The sequence below is a fragment of the Sebastes umbrosus genome, chromosome 23, assembly GCF_015220745.1.
Source record: "Sebastes umbrosus isolate fSebUmb1 chromosome 23, fSebUmb1.pri, whole genome shotgun sequence".
Classification (NCBI taxonomy): Eukaryota; Metazoa; Chordata; class Actinopteri; order Perciformes; family Sebastidae; genus Sebastes; species Sebastes umbrosus.
The window spans coordinates 23381417-23404793 of record NC_051291.1 but is presented as its reverse complement, the minus strand read 5'-3'; positions in this window follow the sequence as shown (position 1 = coordinate 23404793).

The window sequence follows — 23377 nt, the reverse complement described above, 5'->3', positions numbered from 1 at the left end:
TAGCTCCTCCATGTCACTCTTCCGTGTCGCTCCTTCTTGTCACTCTTCCATGTCACTACTCAATGTCGATACCTCCATGTCACTCCAGAATGTCCCTCCTGAAAGTAACTCGAGAATGTCAATCCTCCATATTCCTCCTCCATGTCACTCCTCCATGTCGACCCTCCATGTAACTCCTCCCTGTCTTCAATATCACTCCTCCACGTCACTCCTCCATGTCAGTCCTCCATATCGCTCCGCGATGTCGCTCCTCCATGTAGCTCCTCCTAGTCGCTCTACCATGTTGCTCCTCCATGTAGTTCCTCCATGTCGCTCTTCCATGTTGCTCCTCCATGTCACTCCTCCATGTCGATCCTCCATGTCGATCCTCGATGTTGCTCCTCCATTTCACTGCTCCATGTCTTCCATGTCACTCCACCGTGTCGCTCCTCCATGTCACTTATTCATATCGATCCTCCATGTCGCTCCTCCATGTCACTCCAGAATGTCGCTCCTCCATGTCACTCCAGAATGTCATTCCAGAATTTAGCTCCAGATTGTTAAACCTCCAAGTCCCTGCTCCATGTCACTGCTCCATGTCGATCCTCTATTGCGCTCCTCCATGTCATTCCTCCCTGTCTTCCATGTCATTCCTCCATGTAACTCCTTCATGTCAATCCTACATGTCACTCCTCCATGTCACTCCACCATGTCGCTCCTCCATGTAACTCCTCCATGTCGATCTTCCATGTCACTTCCCCATGTCACACTTCCATGTCAACCCTCCATGTCACTGCTCCATGTCGATCCTCCATTTCGATCCTCCATGTTGCTCCACCATGTCACTACTCCATGTCTTCCATGTCACTCCACCATGTCACTCCTCCATGTCTTCCATTTCATTCCCCCATGTACCTCCTCCATGTAGCTCCTCCATGCAGATCCTTCATGTTACAGCTCCGTATCGCTCCTTCTTGTCACTCCTCCATGTCACTACTCAATGTCGATACCTTCATGTCACTCCAGAATGTCCCTCCTGAAAGTCAGTCCTCCATGTCGATCCTCCATGTCACTCCTCCATGTCACACTTCCATGTCAATCCTCCATGTCACTGCTCCATGTCGATCCTCCATTTCGATCCTCCATGTAGCTCCTCCATGCAGATCCTTCATATTACACCTCTTTGTCAATCCTCCATGTTGCTCCTCCATGTCACTCCTCCGAGTCGCTCCTTCTTGTCACTCCTGCATGTCACTACTCAATGTCGATACCTCCATGTCACTCCAGAATGTCCCTCCTGAAAGTCACTCCAGAATGTCACTCCTCCATATTCCTCCTCCATGTGACTCCTCCCTGTCTTCCATATCACTACTCCATGTCAGTCCTCCATGTTGCTTCTCAATGTTGCTCCTCCTTGTCGATCCTCCATATCGCTCCTCCATGTCAATCCTACATGTTACTCCTCCATGTCGATCTTCCATGTCAATCCAGAATGTCGCTCCTCCATGTCACTCCAGAATAAAGCTCCACCCTGTCTTTCCAGAATGTACCTCCTCGTAGTCAGACCTCCATGTCACTACTCCACGTAGCTCCTCCATGTAGCTCCTCAATGTCGATCCTCATTGTCGATCCTCAATGTCGCTCCTCCATGTCGATCCTCCATGTCATTCCTCCATGTGGATCCAACATGTTACTCCTCCATTTCGATCTTCAATGTCGGCCCTTTATGTCACTCCAGAATGTCGCTCCTCCATGTAATTCCAGAATTTCACTCCAGAATTTAACTCCAGAATGTTACTCCTCCATGTCCTTCCTCCATGTCACTCCTCCATGTTGATCTTCTATTTCACTCCTCCATGTCACTCCTCCCTGTGTTCCACGTCAATCCTCCATGTTCCATGTTACTCCTCCATGTCACTCATCCATGTCGATCCTCCATGTCACTCCTCCATGACACACTTCCATGTCACTCCTCCATGTCACTGTTTCATGTCGATACTCCATTTCAATCCTCAATGTCGATCCTCAATGTCACTACACCATGTGTTCCATGTCACTCCTCGTGTTGTTCCTCCATGTGACTATTCCATGTCCATCCTCTATGTCTCTCGTCCCTGCTCCTCCATATCACTCCTCCATGTATCTCCTCCATGTCACCCCAGAATGCCGCTCCTCCATGTCACTCCAGAATGTCTCTCCAGAATTTAACTCCAGAACGTTACTCCTCCATGTCCCTCCTCCATGTCAATCCTCTATGTTGATCCTCCATATCACTCCTCCTTGTCACTCCTCCATGTCGATACCTCCATGTCACTCCAGAATGTCCCTCAGGAAAGTCACTCCAGAATGTCACTCCTCCATATACCTCCTCCATGTCGATCCTCTATTTCACACCTCCATGTCGCCCATCCATGTCACTCCTCCCTGTCTTCCATGTCAGTCCTGCATGTAACTCCGCCATGTCGATCCTCCATGTCGCTTCTCCATGTCACTCCTCCATGTCGCTGCTCCATGTCGATCCTCCATGTCGATCCTCCATGTCACTCCTCCATGTCTTCCATGTCGACACATGTCGATCCTCCATGTGGCTCCTCCTTGCTCCTCCATATCACTCCACCATGTCGCTACTCCATGTCACTCCAGAATGTCACTCCTCCATGTCACTGCTTGATGTCGCTCCTCCATGTCGATCCTCCATGTTGCTCCTCCTTGTTACTCCTCCACATCGATCCTCCATTTCGATCCTCCATGTTGCTCCACCATGTCACTCCTCCATGTCGCTACTCCATGTCACTCCTCCATGTCTTCCATGTCGACACATGTTGATCCTCCATGTCGCTCCTCCTTGCTCATCCATATCACTCCACCATGTCGCTCCTCCATGTCACTCCAGAATGTCGCTCCTCCATGTCAATCCAGATTTAACTCCAGAATGTCACTCCTCCATGTCGATCTTCCATGTCTCTCCTCCATGTCACTCCTACATCTCTACCATGTCACTCCTCCATGTCACTTCTCCATGTCGATCAACCTTGACACTCCTCCATGTCGATCCTCTATGTCGCTCCTCCATGTCGATCCTCCATGTCAATCCTCCATGTAGATCCTACATGTCACTCCAGAATTTCACTCCAGAATTTAACTGTAGGATGTCACTCCTCTAAGTCAGTCCTCCTTGTCTATGTCGACTCCTCCATGTTGATCCTCCATGTCAGTCCTCCATGTTGCTCCTCAATGTCGCTCCTCCTTCTCGATCCTCCTGGTCTATCCTACATGTCACTACTCCATTTAGATCCTAAATGTTACTCCTCCATGTCGATCTTCCATATCGCTCCTCCATGTCACTCCAGAATGTCGCTCCTCCATGTCATTCCAGAATGTCGCTCCACCATGTTTATCCAGAATGAACCTCCTCGTTGTCAGTCTTCCATGTCGCTCCGCGATGTCGCTCCTCCATGTAGATCCTCCATGTCGCTCTTCTATGTCGCTCCTAGTCAGTCCTCCATATCAATCCTCCATGTCGCTCCTCCATTTCACTCCTCCATGTCATTCTTCCAAGTCACTCCTCCATGTTGATCCTCCATGTCGATACTCCATGTTGCTCCTCCATGTCACTCCTCCATATCTTCCATGTCACTCCACCGTGTCGCTCCTCCATGTCACTTATTCATATCGATCCTCCATGTCACTCCTCCTTGCTACTCCATATCACTCCTCCATGTCATTCCACCATGTCACTCCAGAATGTCGCTCCTCCATGTCACTCCAGAATGTCACTGCTCCATGTCGATCCTCTATTGTGCTCCTCCATGTCATTCCTCCCTGTCTTCCACGTCACTCCTCCATGTAACTCCTCCATGTAAATCCTACATGTCACTCCTCCATGTCGCTCCTCCATGTCACTCGTCCATGTCGCTCCTCTATGTAACTCCTCCATGTCAGTCCTCCTTGCTCCTCCATGTCACTCTTCCATGTCGCTCCTCCATATCACTCCTCCCTGTCGTTCCCCCACTTCACTTCCCATGTCACTTCTCTAAATGACATGGAGTGCCTCCATGTCACTCCTCAATATCAATCCACCATGTCGTTCCTCCATGTCAATTTTCCATTTCACTAAACCATGTCACTCCCCCATGACGATCTTCCATATCGCTCCTCCATGTCACTCCTCCATGTCATTCCTTCATTTCACTCTTCCTTGCTCCTCCATGACGATCCTTCAAATCACGACTCCATGTCCGTCTTCCATGTCGCTACTCCTTGTCACTCCTCCATGTCACTCCTTCTTCTCAGTCCTCCATATCACGACTCCATGTTTTTCCTCCATGTAGCTATTCCATGTCACTCCATGTCTCTCATCAATGTCGCTCCTCTATGTCACTCCTCCGTGTTACTTCTCCATGTTTATCCCCCATGTCTTTCCTCCATGTCGATCCTCCATGTCACTCTTCCATGTCGCTCCTCCATGTCACTCCTCCCTGTTGATCCTCCACGTCACCCCTCTATGTCACTCCTACATGTCACTCCTCCATGTCGATTTTCCATTTCACTCCACCTTGTCACTCCCCCATGTCGATCATCCATGTCGCACCTCCAGGTCACTCCTCAATATCACTCCTACATGTTGAGCCGCCATATCGCTCTACAATGTCACTCCTCCATGTCACTCCTTCATGTCGCTCCTCCACATCACTCCTCTATGTAGCTCCTCCATGTCGCTCCTACATGTCACTCCTCCATGTCACTCCTCCATGAAACTCCTCCATGTCACTCCTCCATGTTACTATTCCTTGCTCCTCAATGTCACTCCTCCATGTCACTCCTCTATGTCACTCCTCCATGTAACTCCTACATGTCATTTCTCCATGTCACTCTACCTTGCTCCTCAATGTCACTCCTCCTTGTCGCTCCTCCATTTCACTCCTCCATGTCGCTCCTCCACATCACTCCTCTATGTCACTCGTCCATGTCACTCCTCCTTCTCACTCCTCCATGTCCCTCCGCCATTTCAAGCCACAATCTCATTCCTTCATGTCACTCCTCCATGTCACTCCTCCATTTTGCTCCTCCATGTCGCTCCTCCATGTCACTCCTCCATATCAATCCTCCACGTCACCCCTCTATGTCATTCCTCCATGTCACTCCTCCATGTCACTCCTCCATGTCGATTTTCCATTTCACTCCACCTTTTAACTCCCCCATGTCGATCATCCATGTCGCCCCTCCAGGTCACTCCTCAATATCACTCCTACATGTTGAGCCGCCATTTCGCTCTTCAATGTCACTCCTTCATGTCACTCCTCCATGTCGCTCCTCCATGTCACTCCACCATGTCACTCCTTCATGTCGATCCTCCATGTAACTCCCCCATGTCACTCCTACATGTCACTCCTCCATGTCACTCCTACATGTCACTCCTCTATGTAACCGCTCCATGTAACTCGTCCGTGTAACTCCTCAATGTCGCTCCTCTATGTCACTCACCCATGTCGATCCTCCATATCATTCCACCATGTCAATCCTCTTTGTCACTCTTCCTTGCTACTTAATATCACTCCTCCATGTCACTCCTACATGTCACTCCTCCATGTAACTCCTCCATGTCGCTCCGCAATGTCACTCCTCCATGTCGAGCCTCCATTTCGCTCCTCCGTGTAACTCCTCCATGTTGCTCCTACATGTCATTCCTCCATGTCGATCCACCATGTCACTAATCCATGTTGCTCCTCTATATCACTCCTTCATGTCAACCCTCCATTTCACTCCTCCACGTACCTCCTCCATGTCACTCCTCCTTGCTCTGCCATGTCACTCCTCCATGTCACTCCTCAATATCACTCCACCATGTCACTCCTCCATGTCAATTCTCCATGTCGCTCCTCCATATCACTCCTCCTTGTCACTCTTATTTGCTCACCCATGTCACTATCCTATGTCACCCCTTCATTTCACTCATCAATATCACTCCTACATTTTGAGCCTCCATGTCGCTCCTCAATGTCACTCCTCCTCGTCACTCCTCTATGTCACTTCTCCATGTCACTCCTCCATGTCACTTTTCCATGTCTCTCATCCATGTTGCTCCACCATGTCACTCCTACATGTCACTCCTCCAAGTCACTCCTCCATATCACTCCTACATGTCACGCCTTCTTGCTGCTCCACATCGCTCCACCATGTCATTCCTCTATGTCACTCCTCTATTCGCTCCTCCACGTCACTCCTCAATGTCACTCCTACATGTTACTGCTCCATGTCACTCCTACATGTCACTTCTCCATGTCACACATCCATGACGATCCTTAAATTCACTCCTCCATGTCCGTCTTCCATGTCGCTACTCCTTGTCACTCCTCCATGTCACTCCTCCATGTCACTCCTCCAATGTCAATCCTCCATGTCACTCCTCCATTTCGCTCCTCCATATCGCTCCTCCATGTCACTCCTCCATGTCAATCTTCCATGTCACTACTCCATGTCACTCCTCCATGTCGATCCTCCATGTCATTCCTAAATGTCACTCCTCCATGTAACTCCTTCATGAAGCTCCTCCATGTCACTCCTCTATGTCACTCTTCCTTGCTCCTTAATGTCACTCCTCCATGTCACCCCTCTATGTCACTCCTCCTTGTCACTCCTCCATGTAACTCCTCCATGTCGCTCCTCCATATCACTCCTCTATGTCACTCCTCCATGTCACTCCTCCTTCATGTCACTCCTCTATGTCACTCCTCCATTTCGCTCCTCCACATCGCTCCTCCATGTTGCTACTCCATGTCACTCCTCCATGTCAATCTTCCATGTCACTCCTACATATCACTCCTACATATCACTCCTCCATGTCACTCCTCCATGTCACTCTTCCTTGCTCCTCAATGTTACTCCTCCATGTCACTCTTCTATGTCACTCCTCCATGTCGCTCCTCAATGTCACTCCTCCATGTCGATCCTCTATGTCACTCCTACAAGTCACTCCGCCATGTCACTCCTCCATGAAGCTCCTCCATGTCACTCCTCCATGTCACTCTTCCTTGCTCCTCAATGTCACTCCTCCATGTCAATCCTCTATGTCACTCCTCCATGTCACTCCTCCTTCTCACTCCTCCATATCACTCCTCCATGTCACTCCTCCATTGCACTCTTCCTTGCTCCTCAATGTCACTCCTCCATGTCATTCCTCTATGTCACTCCTCCATGTCGCTCCTCCATGTCACTCCTCGATGTCGCTCCTCCACATCACTCCTCTATGTCGCTCCTCCATGCCTCTCCTACATGTCACTCCTCCATGTCACTCCTCCATGAAACTCCTCCATGTCATTCCATGTTACTATTCCTTGCTCCTCAATGTCACTCCACCATGTCATTCCTCCATGTCACTCCTCCTTGTCGCTCCTCCATGTCACTCCTCCATGACGATCCTAAAATTCACTCCTCCACGTCCGTCTTCCATGTCGCTACTCCTTGTCACTCCTCCATGTGACTCCTCCATGTCGATCCTCCATGTAACTCCTAAATGTCACTCCTCCACATCACTCCTCTATGTCACTCATCCATGTCACTCCTCCTTCATGTCACTCCTCCATGTCACTCCTCCATTTCGCTCCTCCATATCGCTCCTCCATGTCGATCCTCCATGTCACTCCTACATGTCACTCCTATATGTCACTCCTCCATGAAGCTCCTCCATTTCACTCTTCTATATCCTTCCTCTATTTCGCTCCTCCAACTCACTCCTCTATGTCACTCCTCCTTTTCACTCCTCCATATCACGTCACTCCTCTATGTCACTCCTCCATTCCGATTTTCCATTTCACTCCTCCATGTCACTCCTCCATGTAGATCCTCTATGTCACTCCTACAAGTCACTCCTCCATGTCACTCCTCCATGAAGCTCCTCCATGTCACTCCTCCATGTCACTCTTCCTTGCTCCTCGATGTCATTCCTCCATGTCACTCCTCTATGTCACTCCTCCATATCACTCCTCCATGTCTATCCTCCATGTCGATCCTCCATGTCACTCCTACATGTCACTCCTCCATGTCACTCCTCCATGAAGCTCCTACATGTCACTCCTCCATGTCACTCTTCCTTGCTCCTCAATATCACTCATCCATGTCACTCCTCTATGTCACTCCTTCATGTCACTCCTCCATGTCACTCCTCCATTTTGCTCCTCCATATCGCTCCTCCATGTCGACCCTCCATGTCACTCCTCCATGTCAATCCTCCATGTCACTCCTACATATCACTCCAACATGTCATACTCCATGTCACTCCTCCATGTCACTCTTCCTTGCTCCCCCATGTCACTCCTCCATGTCACTCTTCCTTTCTCCTCAATGTCACTCCTCCATGTCACTCCTCTATGTCACTCCTCCATGTCGCTCCTCCATGTCACTCCTCCATGTCGCTCCTCAACATCACTCCTCTATGTCGCTCCTCCATGTTGCTCCTACATGTCACTCCTCCATGTCACTCCTCCATGAAACTCCTCCATGTCACTCCTCCATGTTACTATTCCTTGCTCCTCAATGTCACTCCTCCATTTCACTCCTCCATGTCACTCCTCCACATCACTCCTCTATGTCACTCCTCCATGTCACTCCTCCTTCTCACTCCTCCATGTCCCTCCGCCATTTCTAGCCACAATCTCATTCCTTCATGTCACTCCTCCATGTCACTCCTCCATGTCGATCCTCCATGTCACTCCTAAATGTCACTCCTCCATGTCACTCCTCTATGTTACTTCTCCTTGTCGCTCCTCCATATCACTCCTCCATGTCGCTCCTCCACATCACTCCTACATGTTACTCCTCCATGTCACTCCTACATGTCACTTCTCCTTGTCACTCCTCCATGTCGATCCTCCATGTCACTCCTAAATGTCAATCCTCCATGTAACTCCTTCATGAAGCTCCTCCATGTCACTCCTATATGTCGCTCTTCCTTGCTCCTCAATGTCACTCCTCCATGTCACTCCTCTATGTCACTCCTCCTTCATGTCACTCCTCCATGTCCTCCATGTTGCTCCTCCATGTCACTCCTCCATGTCGATCCTCCATGTCACTCCTAAATGTCAATCCTCCATGTAACTCCTTCATGAAGCTCCTGCATGTCTCTCCTATATGTCGCTCTTCCTTACTCCTCAATGTCACTCCTCCATGTCACTCCTCTATGTCACTCCTCCTTGTCGCTCCTCCATGTCACTCCTCTATATCGCTCCTACACATCATTCCTCTATGTCACTCCTCCTTCATGTCACTCCTCCACTTTGTTCCTCCATATCGCTCCTCCATGTCGCTCCTCCATGTCACTCCTCCATGTCAATCCTCCATGTCACTCCTACATATCACTCCTACCTATCACTCCTCCATGTCACTCCTCCATGTCACTCTTCCTTGCTCCTCAATGTTACTCCTCCATGTCACTCTTCTATGTCACTCCTCCATGTCGCTCCTCCATGTCACTCCTCCATGTCGATCCTTTATGTCACTCCTACAAGTCACTCCTCCATGTCACTCCTCCATGAAGCTCCTCCATGTCACTCCTCCATGTCACTCTTCTTTGCTCCTCAATATCACTCCTCCATGTCAATCCTCTATGTCACTCCTCCATATCACTCCTCCATGTCTATCCTCCATGTCGATCCTCCATGTCACTCCTACATGTCACTCCTCCATGTCACTCCTACATGTCGATCCTCCATATCACTCCTCCATATCACACCTCCATGTTTCTTCTTCATGTCTTCCATGTCACTCCATATCTCTCATCCATGTCGCTCCTCCATGTCACTCTTTTGTGTAACTCCTCCATGTTGCTCCCCCATGTCATTCCTCCTTGTCAATCCTCCTATGTCACTCTTCAATATCGCTTCTCCATATCACTCCTCCCATTCGATCCTCCACGTCACTCCTCTATGTCACTCCACCATGTCACTCCTCAATGTCACTCCTCCATGTCGATCCTCCATGTCAATCCTACATGTCACTCCTCCATGTCACTCCTCCATGAAGCTCCTCCATGTCACATCTCCATGTCACTCTTCCTTGCTCCTCAATGTCACTCCTCCATTTCACTCCTCTATGTAACTCTTCCATGTCACTCCTCCTTCTAGTGAGAAGGAGGAGTGATATGGAGGAGTGCCTCCATATCACTCCTCCATGTCACTCCTCCATGTCAGTCCTACATGTCACTCCTCCATGTCACTCCTCCATGTCACTCTTCCTTGCTCCTCAATGTCACTCCTCCATGTCACTCCTCTATGTCACTCCTCGATGTCGCTCCTCCACATCACTCCTCTATGTCGCTCCTCCATGTCGCTCCTACGTGTCACTCCTCCAAGTCACTACTCCATGAAACTCCTACATGTCACTCCTCCATGTTACTATTCCTTGCTGCTCAATGTCACTCCTCTATGTCACTCCTCCATGTAACTCTTACATGTCATTTCTCCATGTCACTCTTCCTTGCTCCTCAATGACACTCCACCTTGTCGCTCCTCCATTTCACACCTCCATGTCGCTCCTCCACATCACTCGTCTATGTCACTCCTCCATGTCACTCCTCCTTCTCACTCCTCCATGTCCCTCCGCCATTTCAAACCACAATCTCATTCCTTCATGTCACTCCTCCATGTCACTCCTCCATTTTGCTACACCATGTCACTCCTCCATTTCGATTTTCCATTTCACTCCACCATGTCACTCCCCCACGTCGATCATCCATGTTGCTCCTCCATGTCACTCCTCCATGTAACTCCTACATGAAGCTCCTCCATGTCATTCCTCTATGTCACTCTTCCTTGCTCCTCAATGTCACTCCTCCATGTCACTCCTCTATGTCACTCCTCCTCTTCGTTTCTCCATGTCACTCCTCAATGTCGCTCCTCCACATCACTCCTATATGTCACTGCTCCTTCATGTAACTCCTCCATGTCACTCCTCCATTTGGCTCCTCCATATTGCTCCTCCATGTCGATCCTCCATGTCACTCCTCCATGTCAATCCTCCATGTCACTCCTACATATCACTCCAACATGTCACTCCTACATGTCACTCCTCCATGTCACTCTTCCTTGCTCCTCCATGTCACTCCTCCATGTCACTCTTCCTTGCTCCTCAATGTCACTCTTCCATGTCACTCCTCTATGTCACTCCTCCATGTTGCTCCTCCATGTCACTCCTCCATGTCGCTCCTCCACATCACTCCTCTATGTCACTCCTCCATGTTGAGCGTCCATGTCGCCCTTCAATGTCACTCCTCAATATCACTCCTATATGTTGAGCCTCCGTGTTGCTTCTCCATATCACTCCTCCATGACGATCCTTAAATTCACTCCTCCATGTCCGTCGTCCATGTCGCTATACCTTGTCACTCCTCCATGTCACTCCTCCATGTCACTACTCCATGTCGATCCTCTATGTCACTCCTACAAATCACTCCTCCATGTCACTCCTCCATGAAGCTCTTCCATGTCACTCCTCCATGTCACTCTTCCTTGCTCCTCGATGTCACTCCTCCATCTCACTCCTCTATGTCACTCCTCCATATCACTCCTCCATGTCAATCCTCCATGTCGATCCTCCATGTCACTCCTCCATGTCACTCCTCCATGTCACTCTTCCTTGCTCCTCGATGTCACTCCTCCATGTCGCTCCTCCATGTCTCTCCTCCATGTCACTCCTCCATATCAATCCTCCATGTCACTACTCCAGGTCACTCCTCCATGTCGATCCTCAATGTCACTCCTAAATGTCACTCCTCCATGTCACTCCTCCATGTCACTCCTCTATGTCACTCCTCCTTGTCACTCTTCCTTGCTCCTCAATGTCACTCATCCATGTCACTCCTCTATGTCACTCCTTTATGTCACTCCTCCATTTCACTCCTCCATATCGCTCCTCCATGTCGATCGTCCATGTCACTCCTCCATGTCAATCCTCCATGTCACTCCTACATATCACTCCAACATGTCACTCCTCCATGTCACTCCTCCATGTCACTCTTCCTTGCTCCCCCATGTCACTCCTCCATGTCACTCTTCCTTAATCCTCAATGTAACTCCTCCATGTCACTCCTCTATGTCACTCCTCCATGTCGCTCCTCCATGTCACTCCTCCATGTCGCTCCTCCACATCACTCCTCTATGTCACTACTCCATGTTGAGCCTCCATGTCGCACTTCAATGTCACTCCTCAATATCACCCTCCGTGTTGCTTCTCCATGTCACTCCTCCATGACGATCCTTAAATTCACTCCTCCATGTCCGTCTTCCATGTCGCTACTTATTTTCACTCCTTCTTGTCACTCCTCCATGTCTATCCTCTATGTCACTCCTACAAGTCACTCCTCCATGTCACTCGTCCATGAAGCTCCTCCATGTCACTCCTCCATGTCACTCTTCCTTGCTCCTCAATGTCAATCCTCCATGTCACTCCTCTATGTCACTCCTCCATATCACTCCTCCATGTCTATCCTCCATGTCGATCCTCCATGTCACTCCTACATGTCACTTCTCCATGTCACTCCTCCATGAAGCTCCTACATGTCACTCCTCCATGTCACTTTTCCTTGCTCCTCAATGTCACTCCTACATGTCACTCCTCTATGTCTATGTCTCCATGTCACTCCTCCTACTCACTCCTCCATATCACTACTCCATGTCACTCCTCCATGTCGATCCTCCTGGTCACTCCTCCATGTCACTCCTCTATGTCACTCCTCCTTGTCACTCCTTCATGTCACTCCTCCATGTCGCTCCTCCACATCACTCCTCTATGTCACTCATTCATGTCACTCCTCCATGTCACTCCTCCATGTCACTACTCCATGTCACTCCTCAATGAAACTCCTCCATGTCACTCCTCCATGTCGCTCCTCCTCGTCACTCCTCAATGTCGCTCCTCCACATCACTCTTCTATTTCACTCCTCTATGTCGATCCTCCATGTCACTCCTCCATGTCAATCCTCCATGTCACTCCTACATATCACTCCAACATGTCACTACTCCATGTGACTCCTCCATGTCACTCTTCCTTGCTCCTCAATGTCACTCCTCCATGTCACTTCTCTATGTCACTCCTCCATGTCGCTCCTCCATATCACTCCTCTATGTCTCTCCTCCACATCACTCCTCTATGTCACTCCTCCATGTTGAGCCTCCATGTCGCCCTTCAATGATACTCCTCCACGTCACTCTTCCTTGCTCCTCAATGTCACTCCTCCATGTCACTCCTTCTTCTCACTCCTCCATATCACTACTCCATGTCACTCCTCCATGTCAATCCTCCATGTCACTCCTAAATGTCACTCCTCCATGAAGCTCCTCCATGTCACTCCTACATGTCACTCCTCCATGTCACTCCTCCATGAAGCTCCTCCATGTCACTCCTACATGTCACTCCTCCATGTCACTCCTCCATGAAGCTCCTCCATGTCACTCCTCTATGTCACTCTTCCTTGCTCCTCAATGTCACTACTCCATGTCACTCCTCTATGTCACTCCTCCTTGTCACTCCTCCATGTCACTCCTCCATCTCGCTCCTCCACATCACTCCTCTATGTCACTCCTCCATGTCATTCCTCCTTCATGTCATTCCTCCATGTCACTCCTCCATTTTGCTCCTCCATATTGCTCCTCCATGTCGCTCCTCCATGTCACTCCTCCATATCACTACTCCATGTCACTCCTCCATGTCAATCCTCCATGTCACTACTAAATGTCACTCCTCCATAAAGCTCCTCCATGTCACTCCTCTATCTCACTCTTCCTTGGTCCTCAATGTCACTCCTCCATGTCACTCCTCCATGTTGAACCTCCATGTCGCACTTCAATGATACTCCTCAATGTCACTCCTCCATGTCACTCCTCTATGTCACTCCTGCATGTTGAGCCTCCATGTCGCCCTTCAATGTCACTCCTCAATATCACTCCTATATGTTGAGCCTCCATGTTGCTTCTCCATGTCACTCCTCCATGACGATACTTAAATTCACTCCTCCATGTCCGTCTTCCATGTCGCTACTCCTTGTCACTCCTCCATGTCACTCCTCCATGTCACTCCTACATGTCATTCCTCCATGTCACTCCTCCATGAAGCTCCTACATTTCACTACTCCATGTCACTCTTCCTTGCTCCTCAATGTCATTCCTCCATTTTACTCCTCTATGTCACTCCTCCATGTCACTCCTTCTTCTCAATCCTCCATATAACTACTCAATGTCACTCCTACATGTCGATCCTCATTGTCACTCCTAAATGTAACTCCTCCATGTAACTCCTCCATGTCACTCTTCCTTGCTCCTAAATGTCACTCCTCAGTGTCACTCCTCCTTCTCACTCCTCCATATCACTACACCATGTCACTCCTTCATGTCGATCCTCCATGTCACTCCTAAATGTCACTCCTCCATGTCACTCCTCTATATCACTTCTCAATGTCTATCCTCCATGTCGATCCTCCATGTCACTCCAACATGTCACTCCTCCATGTCACTTCTCCATGAAGCTCCTACATTTCACTCCTCCATGTCACTCTTCCTTGCTCCTCAATGTCACTCCTCCATGTCACTCCTCTATGTCACTCCTCCATGTAACTCCTCCATGTCACTCCTCATTCTCACTACTCCATGTCACTCCTTCATGTCGATCCTCCATGTCACTCCTCCATGTCACTCCTCATTCATGTCACTCCTCCATGTCACTCCTCCATTTCGCTCCTCCATGTCGCTCCTCCATGTCACTCCTCCATGTCAATCCTCCATGTCACTACTCCATGTCACTCCTCCATGTCGATCCTCAATGTCACTCCTCTATGTCACTCCTCCTTGTCGCTCCTCCATGTCACTCCTCCATGTCGCTCCTCCACATCACTCCTCTATGTCACTCCTCCATGTCACTCCTCCATTTCACTCCTCCATATCGCTCCTCCATGTCGCTCCTCCATGTCACTCCTCTATGTAGATCCTCCATGTCACTACTCCATGTCATTCCTACATGGCACTCCTCCATGTCACTCCTCCTTCATGTCACTCATCCATTTCACTCCTCCATTTCGCTCCTCCATATTGCTCCTCCATGTCGCTCCTCCATGTCACTCCTAAATGTAACACCTCCATGTCACTCCTCCATGTCACTCTCCCTTGCTCCTCAATGTCACTCCTCCATGTCACTCCTCCTTCTCACTCCTCCATATCACTACTCCATGTCACTCCTCCATGTCGATCCTCCATGTCACTCCTAAATGTCACTCCTCCATGTCACTCCTCTATATCACTCCTCCATGTCTATCCTCCATGTTGATCATCCATGTCACTCCAACATGACACTCCTCCATGTCACTTGTCCTTGAAGCTCCTACATGTCACTCCTCCATGTCACTCTTCCTTGCTCCTCAATGTCACTCCTCCATGTCACTCCTCCATGTCACTCCTCCATGTCACTCCTCCATGTCACTCCTCCTTCTCACTACTCCATGTCACTCCTCCATGTTGATCCTCCATGTCACTCCTCCATGTCACTCCTCATTCATGTCACTCCTCCATGTCACTCCTCCATTTCGCTCCTCCATATCGCTCCTCCATGTCGCTCCTCCATGTCACTCCTCCATGTCACTCCTAAATGTCACTCCTCCATGAAGCTCCTCCATGTCACTCCTCCATGTCACTCCTCCATGAAGCTCCTCCATGTCACTCCTCTATGTCACTCTTCCTTGCTCCTCAATGTCACTACTCCATGTCACTCCTCTATGTCACTCCTCCTTGTCGCTCCTCCATGTCACTCCTCCATCTCGCTCCTCCACATCACTTCTCTATGTCACTCCTCCATGTCATTCCTCCTTCATGTCATTCCTCCATGTCACTCCTCCATTTTGCTCCTCCATATCGCTCCTCCATGTCGCTCCTCCATGTCACTCCTCCATATCACTACTCCATGTCACTCCTCCATGTCAATCCTCCATGTCACTCCTAAATGTCACTCTCCATAAAGCTCCTCCATAAAGCTCCTCCATGTCACTCCTCTATCTCACTCTTCCTTGTTCCTCAATGTCACTCCTCCATGTCACTCCTCCATGTTGAACCTCCATGTCGCACTTCAATGATACTCCTCAATGTCACTCCTCCTTGTCACTCCTCTATGTCACTCCTCCATGTTGAGCCTCCATGTCGCCCTTCAATGTCACTCCTCAATATCACTCCTATATGTTGAGCCTCCATGTTGCTTCTCTATGTCACTCCTCCATGACGATACTTAAATTCACTCCTCCATGTCCGTCTTCCATGTCGCTACTCCTTGTCACTACTCTATGTCACTCCTCCATGGAGCTCCTCCATGTCACTCCTCCATGTCACTCCTCCATGAAGCTCCTACATGTCACTACTCCATGTCACTCTTCCTTGCTCCTCAATGTCATTCCTCCATTTTACTCCTCTATGTCACTCCTCCATGTCACTCCTCCATATCACTACTCCATGTCACTCCTCCATGTCGATCCTCCATGTCACTCCTAAATGTCACTCCTCCATGTCACTCCTCTATATCACTCCTCCATGTCTATCCTCCATGTCGATCCTCCATGTCACTCTAACATGTCACTCCTCCATGTCACTTCTCCATGAAGCTCCAACATGTCACTCCTCCATGTCACTCTTCCTTGCTCCTCAATGTCACTCCTCCATGTCACTCCTCCATGTCGATCCTCCATGTCACTCCTCCATGTCACTCCTCATTCATGTCACTCCTCCATGTCACTTATCCATTTCGCTCCTCCATATCGCTCCTCCATGTCGCTCCTCCATGTCACTCCTCCATGTCAATCCTCCATGTCACTACTCCATGTCACTCCTCCATGTCGATCCTCCATGTCACTCCTCTATGTAACTCCTCCTTGTCGCTCCTCCATGTCACTTCTCCATGTCACTACTCCACATCACTCCTCTATGTCACTCCTCCATGTCACTCCTCCTTCATGTCACTCCTCCATGTCACTCCTCCATTTTGCTCCTCCATATCGCTCTTCCTTGTTGCTCCTCCATGTCACTCCTCTATGTAGATCCTCCATGTCACTACTCCATGTCATTCCTACATGGCACTCCTCCATGTCACTCCTCCTTCATGTCACTCATCCATGTCACTCCTCCATTTCGCTCCTCCATATTGCTCCTCCATGTCGCTCCTCCATGTCACTCCTCTATGTCACTCCTCCTTGTCGCTCCTCCATGTCAAACCTCCATGTCGCTCCTCCACATCACTCCTCTATGTCACTCCTCCATGTCACTCCTCCTTCATGTCACTCCTCCATGTCACTCCTCCATGTCACTCTTTCTTGCTTTTCCACGTCGCTCCTCCATGTCACTCCTTCATGTCACTCCTCCATGTCACTCCTCCATTTTGCTCCTCCATATCGCTCCTCCATGTCGCTCCTCCATGTCACTCCTCTATGTCACTCCTCCATGTTGAGCCTCCATGTCGCCCTTCAATGTCACTCCTCAATATAACTCCTACATGTTGAACCTCCGTGTTGCTCCTCAATATCACTTCTCCATGTAATTTCTCCATGTCGCTCCTACACGTCAATCCTCTATGTCACTCCTCCATGTCACTCCTCTAGGTCACTCCTCCATGTCATTCCTACATGGCACTCCTACATGTCACTCCTCCATGAAGCTCCTCCATGTCACTCCTCCATGTCACTCTTCCTTGCTCCTCAATATCACTCCTCCACATCACTCCTCTATGTCACTCCTCCATGTCACATCTCCATATCACTCCAACTTCTCACTCCTCCATGTCAACCATCCATGTCACTCCTCAATGAAACTCCTCCATGTCACTCCTCCATGTCACTCCTCCTCATCACTCCTCCATGTCGCTCCTCCACATCACTCCTCTGTCACTCCTCCATGTCGATCCTCCATGTCACTCCTCCATGTCAATCCTCCATTTCACTCCTCCATATCACGTCACTCCTTTATGTCACTCCTCCATTTCGATTTTTACATTTCACTCACCATGTCACTCCCCCATGTCGATTATCCATGTTGCTCCTCCATGTCACTCCTCCTTGTCACTATTTCTTGCCCCTCCATTTCACTCCTCTATGTCATCCCTTCATGTCACTCCTCCATATCACTCCTCCATGTCGATCCTCCATGTAACTCCTCCATGTCACTCCTACATATCACTCCAACATGTCTCTCCTCCATGTCACTCCTCCATATCACTCTTCCTTGCTCCTCAATGTCACTCCTCCATGTCACTCCTCTATGTCACTCCTCCATGTCGCTCCTCCACATCACTCCTCTATGTCACTCCTCCATGTTGAGCCTCCATGTTGCCCTTCAATGATACTCCTCCATGTCACTCCTCCATGTTACTCCTCTATGTCACTCATCCATGTTGAGCCTCCATGTCGCCCTTCAATGTCACTCCTCAATATAACTCCTATATGTTGAGCCTCTGTGTTGCTTCTCCATGTCACTCCTCCATGACGATCCTTAAATTCACTCCTCTATGTCCGTCTTCCATGTCAATACTCCTTGTCACTGCTCCATGTCACTCCTACATGTCACTCCTCCATAAAGCTCCTACATGTCACTCCTCCATATCACTCTTCCTTGCTCCTCAATGTCACTCCTCCATGTCACTCCTCTATGTCACTCCTCCATGTCACTCCTCCATGTCACTCCTCCTTCTCACTCCTCCATATCACTACTCCATGTCACTCCTCCATGTCGATCCCCCATGTCACTCCTAAATGTCACTCCTCCATGTCACTCCTCCATATCACTCCTCCATGTCTATCCTCCATGTCGATCCTCCATGTCACTCCTACATGTCACTCCTCCATGTCACTCCTCCATGTCATTCCTACATGGCACTCCTCCATGTCACTCTTCCTTGCTCCTTAATGTCAATCCTCCATGTCACTCCTCTATGTCACTCCTCCATGTAACTCCTCCATGTCACTCCTCCATGTTGCTCCTCCACATCAATCCTCCATGTCGCCCTTCAATGATACTCCTCCACGTCACTCTTCCTTGCTCCTCAATGTTCACTCCTCCATGTCACTCCTCTATGTCACTCCTCCATGTTGAGCCTCCATGTCGCCCTTCAATGTCACTCCTCAATATCACTCCTACATGTTGTATGTCACTCTTCCTTGCTCCACAATGTCACTCTTCCATGTCACTCCTCTATGTCACTCCTCCTTGTCACTCCTCCATGTCACTCCACATCACTCCTCTATGTCACTCCTCCATGTCACTCCTCCTTCATGTCACTCCTCTATATCACTCCTCCATTTCGCTCCTCAAAGTCATTCCTCCATGTCACTCCTCTATGTCACTCCTCCTTGTCGCTCCTCCATGTCACTCCTCCATGTCAATCCTCTGTCACTCCTACAAGTCACTCCCCCATGTAACTCCTCCATGAATCTCCTCCATGTCACTCCTCCATGTCACTCTTCCTTGCTCCTCAATGTCACTCCTCCATGTCACTCCTCCATATCACTCTTCCTTGCTCCTCAATGTTACTCCTCCATGTCTATCCTCCATGTTGATCCTCCATGTCACTCCTACATGTCACTCCTCCATGTCACTCCTCCATGAAGCTCCTACATGTCACTCCTCCATGTCACTCCTCCATGAACCTCCTCCATGTCACTCCTCTATGTCATTATTCTTTGCTCCTCAATGTCACTCCTCTATGTCACTCCTCCATGTCGCTCCTCCATATCACTTCTCTATGTCACTCCTCCATGTCACTCCTCCTTCATGTCACTCCTCCATGTCACTCCTCCATTTTGCTCCTCATTATCGCTCCTCCATGTCGCTCCTCCATTTCACTCCTCCATGTCACTCCTTCTTGCTGCTCCACCTCGCTCATCCATGTGACTCCTTCTTGCTGCTCCACTTAGCTCTTCCATGTAACTCCTCTATATCACTCCTCTATTTCGCTCCTCCAACTCAATCCTCTATGTCACTCCTCCATTTCACTCCTCCATATCACGTCACTCCTCTATGTCACTCCTCCATTTCGATTTTCCATTTCACTCCACCATGTCACTCCCCCATATCGATCATCCATGTTGCTCCTCCATGTCACTCCTCCTTGTCACTATTTCTTGCCCCTCCATTTCACTCCTCTATGTCATCCCTTCATGTCACTCCTCAATAATACTCCTACATGTTGAGCCTCCATGTCGCTCCTCAATGTCACTCCTCCATGTCACTCCTCCATGTCACTCCTCCATGTCGCTCCTCCACATCACTCCTCTATGTCACTCCTCTATGTCGATCCTCCATGTAACTCCTCCATGTCAATACTCCATGTCACTCCCACATATCACTCCAACATGTCACTCCTCCATGTCACTCCTCCATGTCGCTCCTCCACATCACTCCTCTATGTCACTCCTCCATGTTGAGCCTCCATGTCGACCTTCAATGATACTCCTCCATGTCACTCCTCCATGTCACTCCTCTATGTCAGTCCTCCATGTTGAGCCTCCATGTCGTCCTTCAATGTCACACCTCAATATCACTCCTATATGTTGAGCCTCCGTGTTGCTTCTCCATGTCACTCCTCCATGTCACTCCTCCTTCTCACTCCTCCATATCACTACTCCATGTTACTCCTCCATGTCGATCCCCCATGTAACTCCTAAATGTCACTCCTCCATGTCTCTCCTCCATATCACTCCTCCATGTCTATCCTCCATGTCGATCCTCCATGTCACTCCTACATGTCACTCCTCCATGTCACTCCTCCATGAAGCTCCTACATGTCACACCTCCATGTCACTCTTCCTTGCTCCTCAATGTCACTCCTCCATGTCACTCCTCTATGTCACTCCTCCATGTCACTCCTCCATGTCACTCCTCCTTCTCACTACTCCATGTCACTCCTCCATGTCGATCCTCCATGTCACTCCTAATTGTCAATCCTCCATGTCACTCCTCCTTCATGTCACTCCTCCATGTCACTCCTCCATTTCGCTCCTCCATATCGCTCCTCCATGTCGCTCCTCCATGTCACTCCTCCATGTCAATACTCTATGTCACTCCTCCTTGTTGCTCCTCCATGTCACTCCTCCATGTCGCTCCTCCACATCACTCCTCTATGTCACTCCTCCATGTCACTCCTCCTTCATGTCACTCCTCCATGTCACTATTCCTTGCTCCTCAATGTCACTCCTCCATGTCACTTCTCTATGTCACTCCTCCATGTCGCTCCTCCATGTCACTCCTCCATGTCGCCCCTCCACATCACTCCTCTATGTCACTCCTCCATGTTGAGCCTCCATGTCGCCCTTCAATGATACTCCTCCACGTCACTCTTCCTTGCTCCTCCATATCACTACGCCATGTCACTCCTCCATGTCAATCCTCCATGTCACTCCTAAATGTCACTCCTCCATGTCACTCCTCCATAAAGCTCCTCCATGTCACTCCTCTATGTCACTCTTCCTTGGTCCTCAATGTCACTCCTCCATGTCAATCCTCTATGTCACTCCTCCATGTCGCTCCTCAAAGTCACTCCTCCATGTCGCTCCTCCACATCACTCCTCTATGTCACTCCCCCATGTTGAGCCTCCATGTCGCCCTTCAATGATACTCCTCAATGTCACTCCTCCATGTCACTCCTCTATGTCACTCCTCCATGCTGAGCCTCCTATGTCGCCCTTCAATGTCACTTCTCAATATCACTCCTATATGTTGAGCCTCCGTGTTGCTTCTCCATGTCACTCCTCCATGACGATCCTTAAATTCACTCCTCCATGTCCGTCTTCCATGTTGCTACTCCTTGTCACTCCTCCATGTCACTCCTCCATGAAGCTCCTCCATGTCACTCCTCCATGTCACTCTTCCTTGCTCCTCAATGTCACTCCTCCATGTCACTCCTCCATGTCGATCCTCTATGTCACTCCTACAAGTCACTCCTCAATGTCACTCCTCCATGAAGCTCCTCCATGTCACACTTCCTTGCTCCTCAATGTCACTCCTCCATATCGCTCCTCCATGTCGCTCCTCTATGTCACTCCTCCATGTCACTCCTCCTTCATGTCACTCCTCCATGTCACTCCTCCATTTTCCTCCTCCATATCGCTCCTCCATGTCGCTCCTCCATGTCACTCCTCCATCTCACTCCTCAATGTCGCTCTACAACATCACTCCTCTAAATCAATCCTCAATGTTACTCCTCCATATCACTCGTCCATGTCACTTCTTCATGTCTTCCATGTCACTCCTCCATGTAACTCCTCTAGGGAACTCCTCTATGTCACTCCTCCATGTTGAGCCTCCATGTCGCCCTTCAATGTTACTCCTCCATGTCACTCCTCTATGTCACTCCTCCATGTTGAGCCTCCATGTCGGCCTTCAATGTCACTCCTCAATATCACTCCTACATGTTTAGCCTCCGTGTTGCTCCTCAATATCACTTCTCCATGTAATTTCTCCATGTCGCTCCTCCACGTCAATCCTCTATGTCACTCCTCCATGTCACTCCTCTAGGTCACTCCTCTATGTCGATCCCCCATGTCACTCCTCCATGTCATTCCTACATGGCACTCCTCCATGTCACTCCTCCATGAATCTCCTCCATGTCACTCCTGTCACTCATGTCACTCTTCCTTGCTCCTCAATATCACTCCTCCATGTCACTCCTTTATGTCACTCCTCCATGTCACATATCCATATCACTCCAACTTCTCACTCCTCCATGTCACTCCTCCATGTCACTCCTCCATGTCACTCCTCAATGAAACTCCTCCATGTCACTTCTCCATGTTGCTCCTCCTCGTCACTCCTCCATGTCACTCCTCCACATCACTCCTCTATGTCACTCCTCCATGTCGATCCTCCATGTCACTCCTCCATGTCAATCCTCCATGTCACTCCTACATATCACTCCAACATGTCACTACTCCATGTCACTCCTCCATGTCACTCTTCCTTGCTCCTCAATGTCACTCCTCCATGTCACTTCTCTATGTCACTCCTCCATGTCGCTCCTCCATGTCACTCCTCCATGTCGCCCCTCCACATCACTCCTCTATGTCACTCCTCCATGTTGAGCCTCCATGTCGCCCTTCAATGATACTCCTCCATGTCACTCTTCCTTGCTCCTCAATGTCACTCCTCCATGTCGCTCCTCCACATCACTCCTCTATGTCACTCCTCCATGTTGAGCCTCCATGTCGCCCTTCAATGATACTCCTCCATGTCACTCCTCCATGTCACTCCTCTATGTCACTCCTCCTTGTTGCTCCTCCATGTCACTCCTTCATGTCGCTCCTCCACATCACTCCCCTATGTCACTCCTCTATGTCATTCTTCTTTGCTCCTCAATGTCACTCCTCTATGTCACTCCTCCATGTCGCTCCTCCAC